The sequence below is a fragment of the Equus przewalskii genome, chromosome 23 (assembly GCF_037783145.1).
Source record: "Equus przewalskii isolate Varuska chromosome 23, EquPr2, whole genome shotgun sequence".
Classification (NCBI taxonomy): Eukaryota; Metazoa; Chordata; class Mammalia; order Perissodactyla; family Equidae; genus Equus; species Equus przewalskii.
This window is the reverse complement of record NC_091853.1, coordinates 10,618,033-10,638,299: the sequence shown is the minus strand read 5'-3', so window position 1 is coordinate 10,638,299 and position 20,267 is coordinate 10,618,033.

Here is a 20,267-nt window from a genome sequence, read left to right as displayed (position 1 = left end):
ATATCGTGAGAAGAACCTGATATGCTGAAAAGGACTCAGACTAGGAGACTTGAATTTATTGCAAGCTCTACCTGCTGGAAATTTACTGTGTGATGTGAGGCAATGTAGTTAATCCTTCCCGTCTTCCTTTTTCCCTTTCAAATGAGGAATTTGAACTAGGTGATCTCTAAGATGCCTACCAGCTCTACAATTCCACAATTCCTGGTATCTTGGTGAAATGTGGTACTTTCAACACCAGTAAACTCCTCAGAGTGAAAGAAGTTGCTTTGGCCTGACTTATTAGTGAACTTCCACTGGTTCCCAGAGAAAATAGCATACCTTTCTAAGTTCTTAAAGCTATTTGTTTTGTAATTCATTCTAAAACGTTGCAGTGCTATCTCCTCTAACAGGCAAACGGAAATCAAGAGACTCTGATATTGGACTGAGGTATAGAATTCTGGGAGCTGGCATGGGGTGGGTACCACTTACCTGCCCAGCCTTGCACATGGGCATGGACGGATCCAGCCTGGACAGTTGTGAGGATCCACAGTAGTCCCCCACCTGTAATTTCTGAAATCTATATTTCCCAATGTAGTTGAAATGTTTGTGTCCCTCAAGTTTTTGGCCATGCTCTGCTTTGCCATATTTTTCTCAAAGATCATTAGTAGTTGTTATTATGCACGCATTTCCAAGTCATGATTTACTTCCTCTTGGTCTAAAGACTTGAATACCTTTAAAGCGGTTGGATGCCCTCTTGCTGTCACACACTCATCCCAGTTTTTAATTCTTTATTCTACCTTTCAGTTTTTTAATTACTTTTTCTTTAATAGAGAAGAATGAGAAAAACAAGAGTTAGGTATATCCGTATCATCTTCAACAACTGTTAACATTGTCTCATCTACCTTTAAATAATAAAACAATCTTTTTGTATTTTTCTTGCTCCCAAGTTCCGTTTTTTCAATCCTCATTTTACCCTTTCTTCAGTCCTTTGTGATATGGTGTTCTTTTCTTTGGTGACTTTAAAAGGTGCCTAAGAACAAACACTGGACCTTTGTAGAAGGCAAGTTGAAAACCAGAGGAGCCATTAAGCAGAAAGGGGGAACTCTGAGTTGTGAATTAGGATCAAGCAGCTGTTTGAGAAGGCAGTTTCCAAGTTCTCAGAGAAGCACCCAAGTGATGAAACAACACAGAGGCTCTGAGCTTCAGAAAGCAGACCAATAAAGAAATGTGACGACCAGAAATTAAATTCATTTAGCGCTCACAGAATAACAGGCACTTAAAAAGCAATTAAGGCCTTTCTTCTGAAAAACAACCGGTTTAATGTTTCATTTTTTATTTGCTCTGAGATTTTTTTAATATATGAGGGCAAAAAGAATAATCAAATTATATGCTGTTTTTCCTATAAAAATACCTTAATATAAAATACAAACCACAAGATGGTACAATCTAGTGTTATATTCTTGGCTCTCTATTACTTGTTTCTAAAGAAGGTCTATACAGAGTCTAGCCTACTTTCAAAAAGCTTCATTAATGATCTATTGTAACTGTGCAAAAAATGGGTGTAATTTCCAGGAGAAGTTCATTTTCTAAGGAGTCAGTCCAGCTCCCTTTATTTTAGTAATGAAACTGTCAAAATGAAGTTAACTATGTACAACATAGAATTCAAATTTGGTAAGCAAAAGATTAGATAGCAATGAAACTAAAAGAAGACACCAAACTTAGAATGATTTTGATTGTTTTTTCTTACTCTCTTCTTCCTCTTGAAGCACTGTGATTATAGTCATCTACAGGAAATTTCAGGTGATGTATTTTCCCATTCCAATACCAGATGCCAGAAATTAGAGTTTCAGCATGATACCAGGTTTTTTTACTTTTGAAGTGACCCCAAATGATTTTTCTTGAGTACCTAGCTATACAGAAAATGGGAGATATATTATTTTATTCTAAAACTTCCAGGTTTCTAAACTTTTCCCCCCAACTCAAGGGGAACAGTGTTAAGTACAGCTTGAGAAATGCCTTAAGGCCAACCTAGTTTATACTGATTTTTTTTTTTTTTGAGGAAAATTAGCCCTGAGCTAACATCTGCCGCCAATCCCCCTCTCTTTGCTGAGGAAGACTGGCCCTTAGCTAACATCCATGCCCATCTTCCTCTACTTTATATGTGGGACGCTTACCACAGCATGGCTTGCCACATGGTGCCATGTCCTCACCGGGGATCCGAACCACTGAACCCTGGGCCACCAAAGCGCAACATGCACACTTAACCGCTGCACCACGGCACCACGGGGCCAGCCCTATACTGATTTTTTTTACACTGATCCCAAAGTGGGATAAATGACTTTGTTAATTAATTAATCAAAAAACATGTGCTATACAAGCAACCTATAAAATCAATTATATAAATAAGTGCCCCAGTTCACCAACTTTAGCAATAATCATAAAAAGTATTTTAGACTTGTTCAGAAGGAACTGGACTTCAAATAACTGATATTTTTACAGAGTAGAAGAATTACTAAAGGAATTTCCTTCTTCCAGACAACTATTTTATGCAGGTGTATTTGCTTATATGGTGGACCCTAAACAGATCTGTCACTAACCTAGGAATAGAGGGGAACTTCCTCAACTTGATAAAGAATATCTACATAAACTTACAGCTAACATCATACTTAATCTACAAAAAACTTGAAGCTTTCCCACTAAAGTCAGGAACAAGGCAATGACGCCCCCTCCCACCAGTGCTTTTCAACATCATGTAAAAGTCCTAGCTAATACAATAAGACGAGAAAACAAAATAAAAAGGACACAGATAAGGAAGGAAGAAAGAGAACAATCTTTGTTCACAGATGACATTATCATCTATACAAAAAATCCAAAAGAATCGCCAAAGTGAAATCTTCTGGAACTAGTAAGCAATCACAGGCAGGTTGCATTAAATGCTACGGAAGATGCAGAGCAGCAGGGCCTCTCATTCACTGCTGCTGGGAATGCAAAATGGCGCAGCCGCTTTGGAAGACAGTTTAGTGGTTTGGTGGTTTCTTGTAAAACTAAACATGCTCTTACCATGTGACCCAGCAAGCACACTCCTTGGTATTTACCCAAAGGAAGTGAAAACTTATGTCCGCACAAAAACTTGTACACTCATGTGTATAGCAGCTTTATTCATAAAGCTTTCCAACAAAACTTGGAAGAAATCAATATGTTCTTTAGTAGGTAAATGGATAAATAAACTGTGGTACGTCCAGACAATGGGGTGTTATTCATTGTTAAAAGGAAATGAGCTATCTAGCCATGAAAAGACATGGAGGAAACTTAAACGCAAATTACTAAGTGAAAGAAGTCAATCTGAAAAGGCTACATACTGTATGATTTCAACCATATGATGTCCTTTCCAGGCAAAACTATAAAGACAGTAAAAAGATCAGTGGTTACCAGAAGTTAGGGGGAAGAGAAGGTGGAGCATGGAGGATTTTTAGGGCAATGACACCACTCTGTATCCTATAGTGGTGGCTACATCATCATAGAATCAGCCAAACCCATACAGTGTATAACACTGAGTGAACTTTAGCGTAAACCATGGATTTGGGTGATCATGATGTGTCAATGTAGTTTTATCAATTGTAACAAATGTGCCACTCTTGTGGGCGATATTGATAATAGGGGAGACTATGTGTAGGGGGGCAGAGGATACATGGGAAATCTCTGTATCTGCTCAATTTTTCTGCGAACCTCAAACTACTCTAAAAAATAAAGCCTATTTGAAAAATACATAAATAAATAAAATGCTAAATATGCATATAATTTTTTTATCCTAAACCATCGAATTTGTGAATGTAAATTTATCTCTGTAGATAAAATTAAGTTAAGAATCTCAAGGTGAGATCATTCTAGATTATCCAGGCGGGCTCTAAATCCAATGACAGGTGTCCTTATAAGAGGCAGAAGAGAAGAAGACAGACACAGAGGAGAAGTCCAGGTAAGACAGAGGCAGAGATTGGCGTTCTGAAGCCACAAATCAAGGAGGAGTTGAGCCATCAGAAGCTGGAAGAGGCGAGGAAAGGCCCTTCCCTAGAGCCTTCAGAAGGGGGACAACCCTCCCAACACCTGGATTTCAGACTTCTGGCCTCCAGAACTATAAGAGGATAGATTTCTTTTATTTTAAACCACAAAGTTTACGATAATTTTTTGCAGTAGCCACAGGAAGCTAATACATCAGTTTAGTAGAATAATATGGACTAGGTAAATTTTAATCCCTTTCTTCCATCTTCAAAGCCAGCAGTACCCAGTCAAGCCTTTCTTATATCACGTCACTCTAACTCTGCTTCGATCTTATATTTCCTTCTCTGGCTCTTCTACCTCCCTCTTCCACCTGTAAGTACATTTACGATTACACTGAGCCCACCCAGGTAATCTGGTATAACCTCCCTATCTCGGGATCCTTACCTTAAACAGGCAAGGCACCTTTTAACACATAAGGTAACATGTTCACAGGTTCTGGGGATTAAGATGGGACACCTTGGAAGAAGGGAGACATTATTCTGCCTACTGTACATAGCTAAAAATATGCCTGTGGATAAACTTATCACAAAACTAGATGACAAGAACTGCCACAAAACACAAAATAAAAAATAAGAGAAAGAGAGAACCAACAGAAGCTACAAAGCCTTCTTGGCATCAGTATCTAAACACAGAGGAAAATATCAAGGTGTCTGATGCACCTGAGAGCATGAGAACTCCGAAATCAGTAGAGAACAGTAGCTAAACTGGGAGAGTTGCAATGTTCGGGGTGAGTGCAAAGAGGACACCATAAAATATGAACGAGCTGGATCAGTTTAGGCTACATGAACTCTTGAAATTAACAAACTAAAGTACTCATCTGAGATAAAGTCCAACTGTAAGGAGAAATTCTTAAGAGTTTATTCAACCACAGCAGGACAGAGAAACAGGAGCAAATGGGTGGGGTTATAGGGGAAGACGATCTTAGGATGAGTCCATTTATCAATCACTTTGTGAAAACAGCAGAAGAGGAAGCTCTTAAGTCATGAAATTTGAAAAGCTGTCTTGGCCCATCCCATCATCCTGAAAATACAGAAAAACTCATTTCACTCAAAATGAGGCAGAAACAAACATCATGATCAAATCTCATAAAAAGTTATAATTTTTAAAAAGGAAATAAAGAGCAGAATAACATCCTTTGAGATAACAAAAGCATTCCAAAGGTCATGTCTACAAAACAGATGAAAACTGTGACATAATATTTCAAAATGAGCCAAAAATCTATTAAGAAAATAATGGACATGTTCAAAGAACAACATACATCATAACTAGAATCCTTAGAAAAGAGAATATGGAACTCGGAAAATAATTATAAATAAAAAATATATAATTTCAGTAATTACAACTAAATTAGAAAGAACAAATGAATGGATAAATAAAATAGATAATGCATTAAGATTAACAGAAGTTGAAAATAATGAAATTCTTAAACTAAAAAGTAAAGGTTAGAAACTTCAATACCAACCTAGATGGAGTAAAAGAGGCCAAATTTACCATCTCATATGAACAAGTTAAAAAAAAATGGACCAATATATGAAACAATGGTTATTAAGATATTGGACATCAGGCAACAGAGTCCACTGGTCCCTGAAAAATAGAGAACAAACCAAACGAGCCCTACTGTTGCCCCAGTGTACTGCCTAAAGACAGTTTCCAGGCCACAGTGCAGGTTGGGAGGACCCAGGAAAATCCCAAAGTTCTCATGGAGTTGGGTAGATAGAGCTGGAAATCTAAGGAAGTCAAGGCAGCCAGAGTTCACAGGGCAGAGGACTAGGCAGGAAAGAGGGAAGGAGAGAGAGAGAGAGAGACGTGGAGATCTGTAGAAAGTCCCCTTGTGTTTTCAACTGAAAACCGATCAACCCATTCATGTAAGAAAACTACCCAAGCAGGGAAAGAGCCACCCAAAAGGATTAGAGGAAAGAGTTCTTAGGGTTCGTGGGGACTGGTTCCTATTCCCACCAGCCAGAGTGTAGAATTTCACATGGGGCACTGGGGAGAGTACTCAAAGACTTTTGGCACAGTATCAGGGGAAAACTAACCCTATACTAAATGCTGCTCTGTCCCACCAACAAAACCCTTAAAACCCATAAAGGACCATAAAGGATGAAATAAGAAATTAAATGGCATCAGGCAGACAAGAGTCAACAATGTTTATAATAGTCCAAAAACATTCAGGGCCCAGCCCCATGGCCTAGTGGTTAAATTTGGTGAGCTCTACTTTGGCGCCCAGGTTCAGTTCGGGGGTGGGTACCTAGACCACTCATTGGCCATGCTGTGATGGTGACCCGCACACAAAATAGAGGAGGATTGGCAGCAAATGTTAGCTCAGGGAGAATCTTCCTTAGCAAAAACAAAAACAAAAAAGCCAAAAAGAATCCAGCACTCAAAAGGTAAAATTTATAATGCCTACCACCCAATCAAAATTACTAGCCTTCAAAAGAAGGAGGAAAGTGTGACCAATAGTGAGGGGAAAAATCAAACAAACTGACCCAGCACTGACACAGATAGAATCAATAGAGGAAGACATTAAAAGAATTATTATCCAATGGTCTACTGGAGTCACGTCATACTGGATCGGGAGAGCCAATTTTTCAATTATTGGGAATTTTTGCAAGCCAGTTATTAAACATAGCCAACATTTAAAATTAAATTACATACACTTACAATTAAATAATTTATATTTAAAGCAAAGGTAACAAATACTAAATCTCATCACTTGCTTGTTATTTTACATTTTAGTATAATCTATGTGCCTGAGGTTACTTAAGATTATCGTATTTGTATGGTGCAGATATTATAAAGTAGTGTGCATCTATTGTGAATCTCTTCCCAACTCCACATTCAGTGATGACGTGTTGGTAGCTTGAAATCAGCCATAGTGGGATTGTTTAAAGCACGGAAATTTGCGAATGTGACAGATCTAGGCTGTGTTATCTTCTTTTCCCAGAGAGCCAATTGTTAGCTATTTGCCAGCACACCATAAATTATAACTATCTTCCCTATGTTCAAGAAGCTAGAAGAAATACAGAACACGTTATGTAGAGACATTGAAGATATTCAAAAACCCCAAATATAACTTCTAAAGATGAAAATATGTGAGATAAAAAATATACTGGATGAATATAAAAGTAGATTAGACATTTTTTTCGGATGTACATATTTCAAATTCTGTGTACATTACATCATGTTCACCACCCGAAAACTAACTATAGTCCATCCCCTCACATGTGAGCCTAATCCCCCCTGTTGCCCTCCCCCCTCCTTCCTTCCCCAATGGTAACCACCAACCCAATCTCCAATGCTATGTGTTTTGTTTTGTGTTTTTTGTCGTTTTTATCTTCTACTTATGAGTGAGATCATATGGTATTTGACTTTCTCTCTCTGACTTATTTCACTCAGCATAATACCCTCAAGGTCCGTCCATGTTGTCACAAATGGCTGGATTTCGTCATTTCTTACGGCTGAGTAGTAGTCCATTGTGTATAAGTACCACATCTTTTTTATCCATTCGTCCCTTGATGGGCACTTAGGTTGCTTCCATGTCTTGGCTATCATGTATAATGCTGCAATGAACATAGGGGTGCAAGTATGTTTATGCCTTTGTGTTTTCAAGTTCTTTGGATAAATACCCAGCAGTGGGATGGCTGGATCATATGGAAGATCTATCCTTAATTTTCTGAGGATACTCCATACTGCTTTCCATAGTGGTTGCATCAGTTTGCACTCCCACCAGCAGTGAACAAGGGTTCCCTTCTCTCCACATCCTCTCCAACATTTGTTGTTTCCTGTCTTGTTAATTATAGCCATTCTGACCGGAGTGAGGTGATACCTCATTGTAGTTTTGATTTGCATTTCCCTGATAGCTAATGATGTTGAGCATCTTTTCATATGCCTGTTGGCCATCTGTATATCTTCTTCGGAGAAATCTCTCTTCAGATCTTTTGCCCATTTTCTAATTGGATTGTTGGTTTTTTTGTTGTTGAGCTGTATTAGTTCTTTGTATATTTTGGATATTAACCCCTTATCTGATACGTGGTTTGCAAATATCTTCTCCCAATTGTTAGGCTGTCTTTTCGTTTTGTTGATGGTTTCCTTTGCTGTGCAGAAGCTTTTTAGTTTGCTGTAGTCCCATCTGTTCATTTTTTCTTTTGTTTCCCTTGCCCGGTCAGACAGGGGACTTGAAAATATGCTGCTCAGACCAATGTCAAAGAGCGTACGGCCTGTGTTTTCTTCTAGAAGTTTCATGGTTTGGGGTCTTACATTCAAGTCTTTAATCCATTTTGAATTGATTTTTGTGCATAGTGTAAGGGAATGGTCAGCTTTCATTCTTTTGCATGTGGCTGTCCAGTTTTCCCAACACCATTTATTGAAGAGACTCTCCTTTCTCCATCGTATGCTCTTGGCTCCCTTGTCGAATATTAGCTGTCCATAAACATGTGGGTTTACTTCTGGGTTCTCAATTCTGTTCCATTGATCTGTGTGTCTGTTTTTGTGCCAGAACCATGCTGTTTTGGTTACTATGGCTTTGGAAATCAGGGAGTGTGATACCTCCAGCTTTGTTCTTTTTTCTCAGGAATCCTTTGGCTATTCGGGGTCTTTTGTTGTTCCATATAAATTTTAGGATTCTTTGTTCTATTTCTGTAAAAAATGTTGTTGGAACTTTGATAGGGATTGCATTAAATCTATAGATTGCTTTAGGAAGTATGGATATTTTAACAATGTTAATTCTTCCAATCCAAGAGCATGGAATATCTTTCCATTTCTTTGTGTCTTCTTCGATTTCTTTCAACAATATTTTATAGTTTTTGGTGTACAGATCTTTCACCTCTTTGGTTAAGTTTATTCCTAGGTATTTTATTCTTTTTGTTGCAATTGTAAATGGGATTGTATTCTTAATTTCTCTTTCTGCTACTTCGTTGGTAGTGTATAGAAACCCAACAGATTTTTGTATGTTGAGTTTGTATCCCGCAACTTGGCTGTATTCCTTTATTGTTTCTAAAAGTTTTTTAGTGGAATCTTTAGGGTTTTCTAGATATAAAATCATGTCATCTGCAAAGAGTGACAGTTTCACTTCTTCTTTTCCAGTGTGGATCCCTTTCATTTCTTTTTCTTGCCTGATTGCTCTGGCTAGGACTTCCAATACTGTGTTAAATAAGAGTGGTGACAGTGGGCATCCTTGTATGTTCCTGTTCTTAGAAGGATAGCTTTCAGTTTTTCTCCATTGAGAATGATATTTGCTGTATGTTTGTCATATATGGCCCTTATTATGTTGAGGTATTTTCCTTCTATACCCATTTGATTTAGAGTTTTTATCATAAATGGATGCTATATATTGTCAAATGCTTTCTCTGCATCTATTGAGATGATCATGTGATTTCTATTCTTCATTTTGTTAATGTGGTGTATCACGTTGATAGATTTGCAGATGTTGAACCATCCCTGCATCCCTGAAATGAAACCCAGTTGATCATGATGTATGATCTTTTTAATGTATTGTTGTATTTGATTTGCTAGTTATTTTGTTGAGGATTTTTGCATCAATGTTCATCGGTGATATTGGCCTGTAATTTTCTTTTTTTGTGTTGTCCTTGTCTGGTTTTGGTATCAGGATAATGTTGGCTTCATAGAAGGAATTAGGAAGCCTCTCCTCCTCTTCAATTTCTGGAAGAGTTTAAGAAGGATAGGTATTAAGTCTTCTTTGAATGTTTGGCAGAATTCACCAGCGAAGCCATCTGGTCCTGGACTTTTATTTTTTGGGAGGTTTTTGATTGCTGTTTCGATCTCCTTACTGGTAATTGGTCCATTCAAATTTTCTACATCTTTTTGGTCCAGTTTTGGAAGGTTGTATGTTTCTAAGAATTTATCCATTTCTTCTAGATTATCCAATTTGTTGGCGTATAGCTTTTCATAGTATTTTCTTATTATCTTTTGTATTTCTCAGGTGTCCGTTGTAATCTTTCCTCTTTCATTTCTGATTTTATTTATTTGAGCCTTCTCTCTGTTTTTCTTGGTGAGTGTAGCTAAGGGTTTTTGTCGATTTTGTTTATCTTTTCAAAGAACCAGCTCTTGGTTTCATTAATTATTTCTATTTTTTTTTTTAGTCTCTATTTCATTTATTTCTGCTCTGATTTTTATTATTTCCTTCCTTCTGCTGATTTTGGGCTTTGTTTGTTGTTCTTTTTCCAGTACCTTTAGGTGCACTTTTAGATTGTCTATTTGGGATTTTTCTTCTTTGTTGAGGTAGGCCTGAATTGCTATAAACTTCCCTCATAGAACCGCTTTTGCTGTATCCCACAGATTTTGGCATGTCGTGTTTTCATTTTCATTTGTCTCCAGGAATTTTTTGATTTCTTCTTTGATTTCTTCATTGACCCAATCGTTGTTCAGTAGCATTTTGTTCAATCTCCACATTTTTGTGGCTTTTCAGCATTTCTTGTAAGGCTGGTTTCTTAGTGATAAACTCCTTTAATTTTGGCTTGTCTGATAAGGTGTTTATCTTCTTTCTGTGGTTGATTTCCAGTTTCATACCTTTGTGGTCAGAAAAGATGCATGGTATTATTTCGATCTTCTTAAATTTGTTGAGACTTGTTTTGTGGCCTAGCATGTGATCAATCCTGGGGAATGTTCCATGGGCATTTGAAAAGAATGTGTATTCTGTGGTTTTTGGATGGAATGTTCTGTATATATCTACTAAGTCCATCTGGTCTAATGTGTCCTTTAAGGCGAGTGTTTCCTTATTGATCTTCTGTTTGGATGATTTATCCGTTGGTGTAAGTGGAGTGTTAAAGCCCCCTACTATTATTGTGTTACTATTTCGCCTCTTATGTCTGTTAGTAATTGCTTTATACGTTTAGATGCTCCTATGTTGGGTGTGTAGATATTTACAAGTGTTATATTTTCTTGTTGGATTGTTCCCTTTATCATTATGTAGTGCCTGTCTTTGTCTCTTATTACAGTTTTTGATTTAAAGTCTATTTTGTCTGATATAAGTATTGCTACCTCTGCTTTCTTTTCTTTGCCATTTGTATGGAATATTTTTTTCCATCCTTTCACTTTCAGTTTGTGAGTGTCTGTAGGTCTGAAGTGTGTCTCTTGTATGCTGCATATACATGGGTCTTGTTTGTTTATCCAGTTGCCACCCTATGGCATTTGATTGGAGCATTTAGTCCATTGACATTTAAAGTAGCTATTGATAAATATGTATTTATTGCCATCCTGTCACTTTTTTTTTCTGGGTGTTTTAGTAGTTCTTCTCTGTTCCTGTCTTTTTCTCTTGCTCTCTTCCCTTGTGGTTTGATGGCTATCTTTAGTAATATGTTTGATTGCTTTTGCCTTACTTTTTTTCATGCTTGCTTTAGGTTTCTGATTTGTGGTTACCATGAGGATCCTATTTAATATACTATGCATATAACAGTCTATATTGAGTAGATAGTCTCTTTAGCTTGACCTCTTTCTAAAGGCTCTACTTTTTCACTCCCCTCCTCCCACATTATATGTTCTTCACATCATATATAGTCTCTTCTTTAGTGTGTGTCTATCCATTACTCTCTTATCATTGAAATAGGTGATTTTAGTACATTTGTCTTTTAACCTTCATATTATCTTCACAGGTAGTTGATCTGCTGCCTTTACTATATTTTTACCTTACAAGTGATTTTATTGCATTTTTTTTATTGTTGTTGTTTTGGGGTTTTTTGATAATTTTTTTTTATCTCTATTTGTGGTCGTTGCTTTCCCACTTAAATAAGTCCCTTCAGCATTTATTGTAAGGCTGGTTTCTTAGTGATAAACTCCTTTAATTTTGGCTTGTCTGATAAGGTGTTTATCTCTCCTTCCATCCTAAATGACAACCTTGATAGATAGAGTATTCTTGGCTTTTTTCTTTTTAGCACTTTAGATATGTTGTGCCATTCTCTTCTCGCCTGTAGGGTCTCGACTGAGAAGTCCGCTGATAGCCTGATGGGCTTCCCTTTATATGTCACTTGTGGCCCTTCTCTTGCTGCTTTTAGGATTCTCTCTTTGTCTTTAATTTTGGACATTTTGATTATAATATGTCTTGGTGTGGGCCTCTTTGGGCTTCTCTTGTTTGGAGCTCTCTGTGCTTCCTGAACTTGGATGTCTGTTTCCTTCCTCAGGTTAGGAAAATTTTCCTCTATTATTTCAACAAATAAATTTTCTGCCCCTTTGTCTCTCTCTTCTCCTTCTGGGACCCCTATAATCCAAATGTTAGCACGCTTGATATTGTCCCAGAGTTCTCTTACACTGTTCTCATTCTGTCTAATTTTCATTTCTTTTCTGTTCTGCTTGGGTGATTTCCTCTAGTCTTTCATCTAGCTCGCTGATCCATTCTTCTGCTTCCACTACTCTGCTATTGAGTCCCTCTAGTGAATTTCTCATTTTGAGTATTGTATTCTTCATTTCTGATTGGTTTTTTTAATTTTTTTTCCCATGGTTGGTTTTTTTTGTTTTGTTTTTTAAAGATTTTATTTTTTCCTTTTTCTCCCCAAAGCCCCCAGTACATAGTTGTATAGTCTTCGTTGTGGGTCCTTCTAGTTGTGGCATGTGGGACGCTGCCTCAGCGTGGTTTGATGAGCAGTGCCATGTCCACGCCCAGGATTCAAACTGACGAAACACTGGGCTGCCAGCAGCAGAGCGCACAAACTTAACCACTCAGCCATGGGGCCAGGCCCCATGATTGTTTTTTTTTTATATCTTCCAGTTCTTTTCTGATGTGCTCACTGTGTTCATCCATTCTTCTCTGCATATCTGTAAGCATCCTCAGGATATTTTGTTTGAACTTTTTGTCAAGTAGGTCGCTAGTTTCTGTTTCACTCAGTCCTTTTTCTGGGGTTTTGTACTGTTCCCTTGCTTGGAAAGTATTCCTTTGCCTCCTCATTATGCCTCTTTCTCTGTGCTATTTTCTTTGTAGTAGGTGAGTCGACTAAGTCTCCTGATCTTGGAGAAGTGGCCTTATGTATGAGATGCCTTATGAGGCCCAGCAGTGTGCTTCCCTCTCATCACCAGTCCATAAGAACCAGGAGTGACCCCTTTGTGGGCTACTTGTGTCCTTCTGCTGTGGCAGGGTTGCTCCCACTGCAGGTACCTAGGGAGTCTGATCTTTCCTTCCCTGGCCAGCTGTTTGTAAATCCAGTTTGGGGAGCCTCAGCACTGTTGGCTGCAAAATCTATCAGCACTCTCTGATTGCAGTTTTCCTCTTAATTGGGTTGGTGCCCAGTGTAGCTGGTTGCTAGGCTCAGGGGCATACAGTTGTGATAGGCCTCAGGCCAACAAGGCTGTTGTCAGTTTCCTTAGGAGTGCAGCTGAGTGGGGCTAGCCCTTGGCAGGGGGCACTCAATTGTTTCAGGCTTTGGAAGGTGGGGCTGATCTTTTTTATGGCTATTTGTGAAGCACAAGTCTTCTGATAAGCCTCACCCCCCACAGGACCACATACACTGTCAACACAGTCCTGGTCTGTGCAAACTTTTCAACCCCCTGGAGCATACCCCAACGCCACACTGCAGAGGCTCCCATCTCTCACCCACAGTTCACCTGGTCCTCACACAGGTCCTGCCCCACAGAGGCAGACACCCTTGCCTGCCTGTGGAGGATCAAGGGACCCAGTCAATACAGGCTGAAAAGTAGCCTGAGGGCTTGCTGTTAGGTAGGGCCAGTCCCTAGGGTGGGCTGCCTGCCCTGGCTGAACTGAATTAAATCTGTGCTCTGGTAGGCGTGGCAGACCCCTGGGCCAACAGCCCAAGGGACAAACCTCAATGGCCCCCACCGGGCCATATCAGCACGCCTGGACCAGGTCAGAACAATGGCCCCCACCAATGTGCCAGTCTCCGGAGAGGTCCCTCCTCTCACCAAGATGCCCCCAGAGCCCACCAGGTGAGTCTTGTTTCACCAAAGGACTGTCAGCCTTCTCTCTGGTGATTTTAGGTTGCTGCAATGAGTGAGTTTGTGCGTGGGGCCTTTAAGACCCGGGTCGTTTCAGCTTTTGGCCAATAGCTTTTCTGGGGGTGTCCCCGCTGCAGTCAATAGCCTGCAAAACCAGACAGTAAGACCCTCGTCTCAGTTGGGCTGAGTCTAAAGGATGCTTATAGCAGTATCGCCCCCACTCCAGACCTCACTCCTCCAGGGAGGGCTGTGGACCTTAGGGTGGCTCCCGCCTGGCCAGTTGAGAAGCTCTGCTGCTCCCAAAGGTGGCTTTTTTCCTCTCTGGCCAGAATTACTGCCTCTTCTGCCTTTGTAAGGACTGTCCCTTGTCATGGGGGTTCTTTTTATCCAGTTTTAAGTTTTCAATCCAGGGTAATTCTTCCAAAAATTGTTGTAACCTGGTTGTGTTCATGGGAGGAGATGAGTTCAACGTCTGCTCACACCACCATCTTAACGAGACCCTCCTAGACTTTGAAGAAGAAAAGATTAGTGATCTGGAAAACAAAACAATAAAAATTATCCAAAATAAAAAGCATAGAGAAGAGATTTTTTAAATAAATACATCATCAGTGAGCTCTGGAACAATTTCAAATGGCCAAATACACTTGTAATTCAAGTCCCAAAAAGACATAAAGGAAAGAAACAAAAAAAATTTTGAAGAAATACTGGCCAAAAAATTATTCACATTTGATAAAAACTAACTCACAAGTCAGGGAACCTCAAAGAGCCCCATGTACATAAAACATTAAGAATACTACAGCAAGAAAGGTCATAATCAATTGCTCAAATCCAATGATAAAGATAAAATCTTAAAAGTGATCAGAGAAAAATGAAATTATGTACAGAGGAACAGTCTCATCAGAAGGAATGCAAGTCAGATGACAATGGAGCAATATCTTTAAAGAACTGAGGGTAGAAACCTTTCAACCTAGAATTCTATACTCTGTAAAAAATATCTTTCAAAAAAAAAAATGAGAGACTTTGGGAATGACATCAGTAAAATGGCAGCATAGGCATTTCTAGCACTCCCCCACCCCCCAAAAAAACCAGTTTGAACAACTATTCTCATGTGAAAATACCTTCACAAGAGCTAAGGATTCCAGACGAGGTATTACAGCACCTGGGTGAAACACAGAAGTAAGAAAAGATGTATGGAAGAGGGTAGGAACGATGGATTCACATTACCCCCCACCTCCCACTCCCCACCAAGCCAGGGCAGCCCAGGGCAGAGAGAGACACCTTCCCTGTGGAAGAAAGAGAGTAAAGCAAGCACCTGACTTCACCATGGATGCCTGAACCAACCCACCCCAGCACCAGGTCCACTCTTATGGCCCTAGGTGGCTTCCAGTAGATTCCCACGAACACGGGCCCCTAGCTAACCCCAGTGTCAGGCCAGTCCCTGCAGACCTAGACTCCAGACAAGGTCTCATAGACTCTGGTTCTCAGCCTACCCTGGCACCAGGCCAGCCTCTGAGGACTCAGCCTCAAGGCCATTCCCTACAGACTCAGGCTCCTGGCCTACCCTGTCCCAGACCAGTGCCCACAATCCCAACTTCCAGGCCAACACAATACCTCCCACCCCCAGGCCCCAGGTTATAGACTGTCTCCCATGGCCCCAGGCTCCAGGCTTGCCCTAGTGCCAGGCCAGCCCCCACGGCCCTAGCCTCCAGGCAATCTCCACTGAAGCCACGTTCCCAGCCTGTTCTAATACCAGACCTACTCCCACAGACCAAGACATCAGGCCCACTGTAGTGGTTCCTGACACCCCGTTGGCACCTGTAGACCCAGAATCCAGAGGCACCCATGCAGACCCAGGTCCCAGCCCCATCACTGCAGACTCAAGTGCCAGGCCCATGCCCATGAACCCAGGCTCCCAACATGCTCCTGCAAACCCAGGCACTAGGCATGCCTACCCAACAACTCCAATAGACCCAAACATCACCAGATGGCCCACTTAGAATCTCTGAAGTGACTGATTAGTAAAGGACCTGGCCTGCCAAAGCCAGGCTATAAAGACTGGAAGAGGTGCCTACCTCCTCAAATGCACAGACACCAATGTAAGGCCATAAGAATCATGAAAAATCAAGGAAACATGACACCACTAAAGGAAACTAATGAAACTCCAATGATTGACTCTAAAGAAATGGAGATTTATGAACTGTTGGAAGGTTCTTATATACTTAAAGCATATGAAATCATTTGAAGGGAAACAGTTATAATTTAAAGACATGTACTACAAACTCTAATTCAATATCCAAAATAAAAAAGAAAGAAAAGAAAAGAATTATGGATAAGAAACCAACAAAGAAGATTAAATAGAATTATAAAAAATAATTAATCCAAAAGATGGCAGAAAAAGGGAACAAAAACCAGATTGGACAAATAGAAAATAAAAAGCAAGATGGTAGTTTAAACCCAGTCACTTCAACAATCACAATAATAGTAAATGGTATAAACACCCCAATGTAAAGGAAGATATCATCAAACTGTGTAAAAAGGAAGACGTAAATATTTGCTACCTACAAGAAATCCATTTTAAATATAAAGACATCAACAAGCTAAAAGTAAAAGGCTGGGAGAAAAAACAATATATCATGCTAATACTAATCAAAAGAAAGCTGGAATGGCTACATCGATATCAGACAATGATGATTTCAGAGGAATGAATATTACCAGGGAAGAAGAAGGTCATTTCATAATGATAAAAAGATCAATTTATCAAGAGAACATAACAATACTAAAAGTGTGTATACCTTATAGAGTTTCAAATTCAACATAGTGAAACCAATAGAACCATAAGAAAAAAGAGTCAAGTCCATAATTATACTTCGAGATTTCAATGCCTATTTCTTAATAATTAGTTGGACAAGTAGACAGAAAATCAAGTAATATAGAAGAGAGTTAAGTGACGTTTAAACTGACCTAACTGACATTTAGAAAGTACTCCAAGCAACAAGAGAATACACATTCTGTTGTGCACATGGAAACTTTGCTTGTATAAATCACATTCTGAGTTATCAGTCTAGTTTCAATAAATTAAAAAAATTCAAAGTATCTTCTCAAGCAACAATGGAAATAAATAAAACACAGAAATATATAATAGAAACTAAATAACCAATGGATAAAAGAAGAAATCAAAAGGAAAGTTAAGAAGTATTTTAATCTGTATGAAAATGAAAGCACTTCTCAAAATTTGTGAGTTTCAGCCAAGCAGGGCTTAACAGGAAATTTACAGTGATAAATATCTTTATTAGAAAGTAATACAGATTTCAAATAAATGACAGCTTCCATTTTAGGGAACTGGAAAAAGAAGAGTAAATTAAACCCATTGTATACCAAAAAAATAATAATAACAAAGATGAGAGTGAAAACCAGTGAAATAGATAAGAGAAAAACAATAGAGAAAAGCAATTAAATGAAAAGCAATTTCTTTGAGAAAACAAAATTGATAAACTTGGGGCGGGCCCCGTGGCTGAATGGTTGAGTTTGCGTGCTCCGCCTCGGCAGCCCAGGGTTTCAGTGGTTCGGATCCTAGACATGCACATGGCCATGCTGAGGTAGCATCCTGCATGCCACAACTAGAAGGACCCACAACTAGGGTATGCAACTATGTACTGGGGGGATTTAGGGAGAAAAAGCAGAAAAAAACAAAAAAAGGTTGTTAGCTCAGGTGCCAATCTTTAAAAAAAAAAAAATTGATAAACTTCTAGCCAGACTGATAAAAAAAAGAAAGCAAGAGAAGGAAAAAATTGTCAATATCAGAAATGAGAGGTCATGTCACTACAAAATCTATAGATACTAAAAGAATAATAAGGAAATATTACAAACAACTTTATACCAGTAAATTTGACAAATTTGATGAAATGGACTAATTTCTTGAAAGACACAAACTCAAAGCTCACTCAAGAAGAAGTAGATAAACTGAATAGCCATATAGATATTTTAAAAATTGAATTTATAGTTTAAAACCTTTCCACAAAGAAAATTGCACCTACATGTATTCACTGGTGAATTCTACCAAACATTTAAGAAACAAATAATACTAATTTTACACAAACTCTTCCAGAAAATTGAATAGGAGAGAATAAATTCTTTCCAACTTATTCTATAAAGCCCATATTACCTGATTCCAATCTAGGCAGAGATATTACTAGAAAAGTAAATTGTAGACAACAGTAAATTGTAAATACAGTAAATTTTATTTATCATGAATATAGATACACATATTCTAAGCAAAATCTTAGCAACATGAGTTTTACAATACACAAAAAGGATATGACAGCATAGCCCAGAATTTAAGGTTTATTTGACATTTGAAAATCAATCAATATAACTTAGCTAAAATAGAAAAACATGTATTATCTCAATAGAAGTAGAAAAATATTTAACAAAAACCAAAAGCCATTCCTGATAAAAACTCTCAACAAACTGGGAATAGAAGGGAATTTCCTCAACCTGATAAAGGGCATCTATGAAAAACCTAAAGCTAACATAATACTTAATAGTGAAAAACTAAATGGGTTCACCCTAAGATTAGGAACGAGGCAAGAATGTACACTCTCACTTCTATTCAACATTGCATTGACAGTTCTGGCCACTACAATTAGACAAGAAAAAGAAATAAAACATATCCATGTTGGAAAGGAAAAAGTCAAATGCTTTTAGTCACAGACAATTGCAATAAAATGCAAACCTTTCTAAATACTGTATATATATATACTAGAAAGAAGAGGAGATTAAAAAAAAGTAGGCCACATAGTGAAAGATTATTTAAATAAAAGACTTGTATAATAAACAGAAAACAAAACATGTCATGATATTTATTTATTCATTCATTTATTTATTTATTTATTTATTTTTATTGAGGTAACATTGGTTTCGGCCCTGGTGGTCTAGTAGTTAAGATTCAGCGCTCTCACTGATGTGGCTCAGGTTTGTTTCCCAGTCAGGGAACCACCCTGTCCATCTGTCAGTTGTCATACTGTGGTGGCTGTGTGTTGCTGTGATGCTGAAAGCTACGCCACTGGTATTTCAAATACCAGCAGGATCACCCATGGTGGACAGGATTCAGCAGAGCTTCCAGACTCAGACAGACCAGAAAGAAGGACTGGACCACTCACTTCCAAAAAAATTGGCTATGAAAACCTATGAATAGTAGTGGAGTGTTATCTGATACAGCACTGGGAGGTGAGAGGAGGCACAAAAGACTGAGCAGAGTTCTGCTCTGCTGTACACGGGATCACTAGGAGCCAGAATCAACTTGACAGCACTAACAAGAAAACATTGGTTTATAACATTATGTATGGTCCAGGTGTACTTCATTATATTTCAACTTCTATGTACAGTACATTGTGTTCATCAACAAAAGTCTAGTTTCTATCCATCACTATACAAATGTCTCCCTTTACTCTTTCCGCTCTGCCCCCACCCCACTTCCCCACTGGTAACCACCAATCTTTTCTCCTTATTGTGTGTTTGTTTGTTTATCTTCCACATATGAGTGAAATCATACAGTACTTTTCTTTCTCTGTCTGACTATTTTGCTTAGCATAATACCCTCAGGTTCCATCCATGTTGTCACAAATGGCACAATTTCATCTTTTTTATGGCTGAGTAGTAGTATTTCCTTGTGTATATACACCACATCTTCTTTATCCATTCATCCATTGATAAGCACTTAGGTTGCTTCCATGTCTTGGCTATTATAAATAATGCTATGTATATCTTTTTGAATCAGTGTTTTCATGTTCTTTGGATAAATAGCCAGAGGTGGAATAGCTGAATCATAAGACAGTTCTATTTTTAATTTTTTGAAGACTCTCCATACTGTTTTCCACAGTGACTGCACCAATTTATATTCCCACCAGCAGCAGCGTACAAGGGTGCCCTTTTCTCCACATCCTCTCCAACACTTGTTATTTCTTATCTTTTTAAAATAGCCATTCTGATGGAGATGAGGTGATATCTTACTGTGGTTTTGATTTGCAATTTCCTAATAACTAGTGATGTTGAACATTTTTCATGTGCCTGTTGGCCATCTGTATATCTGTATATCTGTATATCTTCTTTGGAAAAATGTCTCTTCATAATTTTTTTAAATAATTACCTGTAAGAATATTGTGAGTGAACAGGGAAACTCAGGACTTCTCTGAGCATATCTTGTTTTACAGATTTAACTTTGGACAGATGTGCATATTTTGCATAACTAAAAAATTAAATTTAAAAAACCATTCCAAAAAAAGTTAAAGTAAAATGAAACTAAAGAACCTAAATTTGGATCCAGCGGGTCACATACCACA